At 37.0% G+C, this 3,385-nt stretch overlaps 1 protein-coding gene across 1 annotated transcript in view; it reads right to left on the bottom strand.

Moving 5' to 3' along the window:
• arid3c (AT rich interactive domain 3C (BRIGHT-like)) overlaps nt 1-3,385 on the bottom strand; it is an 81,965-nt gene that overhangs the window by 65,526 nt on the left and 13,054 nt on the right. The gene's annotated exons all lie outside the window — the stretch shown is intronic.

The following is a 3,385-nucleotide window of genomic DNA, read 5'->3' as shown; positions in this document are numbered from 1 at the left end:
ACTGACCCTTGGGGTACACCACAAGCAATGTCCATACATAAGGAGCAACCACCATTTATTTTCACAAACTGCTTTCTGTCACTTAAATAACTCCGGACCCAATCTAAAACTACCCCTCTGACACCATAACGTTCCAGTTTTCTTATTAATATATCATGATCTATAGTGTCAAGTCTATGAATAACCCAGCCACATATTGTGTGATGTTCTTATGTTTCAGGTACATGGGCCAGACGTGGCCGTCAAAAAGGCCAGGTGGGTCTGGTACCAGGTAGTTTCTTGAGCTATAAATGTGACATAAAAGATAGTATTATGATTTAAATTTGTTCTAAAAACTACTCTGTGTTTGCTACGTCATATATACATATCTGTCTATGTGTGTATATATATGTATAGATTAGTATGCTTTGTGCGTTTGCTTTTCTAATTATTTGCTTTGTTTTCATTTTCAGTTCAAACGCTAAATGACATTGTGCAGCGATACAAATCCCTCCTCAAGACATTTCCAAAGACGAAGACCATGACCAAAGCTTTCCAGAAGCATGGGCTCGACAGGAACACTGTTGTGTCCACTTCATCAGTTGGGGAGCTTGCTATTGCGGTCCCCAATGTTTTCCAGGAGCTACTGTCCAACAGGCCTAGTGGAGAGACGGTACTAGCTTAAGCGATGTGAGGCTGCAATTCAAGGCAGTGATGTGAAGTAAAAAACAAAATAGAAGGTATGAAGGCGGCTGCTACTTTGCTTCCAATTCGAAGAGGGAAATCTGTCGGAAACCCTAATTTGTTCTAAGTGGTTTTGTTTGTTTTGAACATATTGAACTGAAGCAAAGATCTGCAAAACCAACCGTTTTTCAAAGATCTGTTCACATATGTGTTGAGTTTCCACACAACTAAGAGATTTACCTGTTAGTTTATTTTATTGGGGTTTTTTTTTTATATTTTGATTTGTATAAATGTGTGTAGAGTAAATAATACAGCTGTGCAGTTTCAGTTAAGGTATAATCATTTATTATGTTATAATTATTATAATTTTCCTTTGTTTTATGCCAGTGGTGGATTTAGGGATGGGATTTGTTTCCTTAATATAGTTTTAGTTATCTTTAAAATGCTTGTATATAAGTTTAGCAATACTAAATAACTGTTGGTGCTTTATACTTTTTATAATAATGCCAAGTAATACTTAGAAATGTTTGTTGATCATAAATAAATGATGTCATGCTTTACACTTTACAACAAGGCTCCGATTGATAGTTGTGGATATTTATAATGTATTTATGAAGTACAATTTTATATGATAAAAAATATGTTTACAAATGCTGATTGTGCTTACAGGATAGTAACTTAGTCTGAAATGTTTAATATAGCAACTCTAGATGAAATATATAGGTGAACACATTTGGCTCACTATTTGGCAAGAAACCGGACAGTTTTTTCTCTTTCTCACCCTTAACTAATGCATAATAAACCATTAATAATGGTTTATAAAGCATTAATAATGGTTTATAAAGCATTTACAGATTAATTAATAATATAGCTATAAACTATTTATTAGCCATCTATAAGGGGAGTCTTATTTTAAAGTGGTACTTTTTGCTTGGTGGCGCAGTGCATTATTCTTCTCTAATAGTCGAGTGCAGGGGTGGAACTAGAGAAATCTTCTTAGGGTGGCATGAAAATCAAACGAGGTGGCAAAATCAAAGCCTTTTTAAAACACATCTGCAGGTGCTACATATGGTTCAAATGCAGTAAATATACACGTTTCATATAAATATAGTCTATAACTTCATTATTTTTTGTAGCCCACAAAATTAAACATTTCAGTTACATTACACATGTGAATTTTGAGTCTATGTACTGTATAGCCTGTACAGTAAAAAAAAAAAAATCACACACTAACATAAAATCCTAGTCGTAGTTATATTTGTTTTACTGTAAAAACCACAAACATGTTTAGGGAATGATTTTCATAACTTGAGATGCAAATAGAAATTGTACATTTTAAAAGTCATGCACAAATTTTGAAAACAATAAAATTATATACAACTATTTATCTAAAAATGCAGCCAATGCCTCTGGTGTTTGTTTTTTTGTTTTGTATAACCATTTAAAAATACGACTGTAGCTTAAATGAGAGAACAATCAAAATTCTCCCCTGACAACAGCACTGTTGTCAGAACTCTTGGGTCTTGGGTCTCCAGTGGACCCACCTTTGTCCACTGAAGCCCATTTCCTGAGGGTTTTGAGATGGAACAGGTTGCAGACTGACCTGCTAGTGTCCTATCGAGCCACATTCAAGAGTGTGCTGGTGCACGCCATCCCCGTGTGGTACGCTTGTTGCACAACAACCGATAAGAAAACACTTCAGAGGGTCATCAGAACTGCACCTAAGGTGATCAGCTGTCCACTCTCCCATAAAGCTCTCCACCTGCTTGCATCCTCGTTTTTACTGCCATCGTCTGCAGGCTGCTTCTCACTGTGCTATCAATGCTCTGAGCTCAGTTACCATCTGCACTTTGTGTGGAAACAGCTAGCATTAGCAAGTAAACAGGCTTCAGTGATTTATCATCGTAACAGCCTTTCCTATTGGTAGCCACCTTGGCCACCATGTATGATGTAGAGAAGCGGGAAGAAGTTGTTAATACGTTAGCAAGAAGAGCTCAGATGATGATGAAGCAGGGATGCAAGCCATATCTGATCTAATAAAACAGGCAAGTCTACCTGGTGCAAGCATCACCAGTGCTTTCAGATTAGCATCTATGAGAAGGTCTGAATCTAATAAGTTTGACCGGGTGTTGATATTAAGAGTTAACCATGTCAAACGCTGCTCAAGCCTTTGTCTGATTCATCTGATATTTTGTTTTTGCTACTGTGTTAAGATACTTTTACAGAGTCAAGATGTAGTCCTGTGTTTCTCAGCTTATGGGTGGCTGTAGCCTGAATGGTAGAGCATCTACTGTAATAATGGGAAACTTGGTGGTTTGATCCCTGGCTATTGCTTCAGTCTGCATGCCAAAGGATCTTTGAGATCCTGACCCTGAAGTAGCTCTCCCAATCATACAAATACATCAGATTGTAGCTGTTAGATAGAGAATACTGAGGCCTAGATAAAGGTGGTGGCATGAATGGATGAATGTTCTATAAACACTAAGTTTTCATGTAGAGTAGAAACGCGTTTTATAAGAAGCATGATTTATAGAACTCGGACATTGTTGGACATTAAATCAAATAAAGTATTTAAAATGAGCTCAACCTTAAACATAAGCAGCAGTAATATTAATCCATTCAATGCTGATGAGGAACATTTCTGCACGGCAAATATCCTCGGGCAAGATACGAACGCCAAGATACGAACGCCAAGATACGAACGCCAAGATACGAACGCCAA

This window comes from Pundamilia nyererei, unplaced genomic scaffold (genome assembly GCF_000239375.1).
Source record: "Pundamilia nyererei isolate P.nyererei 1_Seehausen unplaced genomic scaffold, PunNye1.0 scaffold00053, whole genome shotgun sequence".
NCBI classification, from domain to species: domain Eukaryota; kingdom Metazoa; phylum Chordata; class Actinopteri; order Cichliformes; family Cichlidae; genus Pundamilia; species Pundamilia nyererei.
Note: the sequence above shows the minus strand (reverse complement) of the source record. Positions and strands in the feature narration are given on the sequence as shown.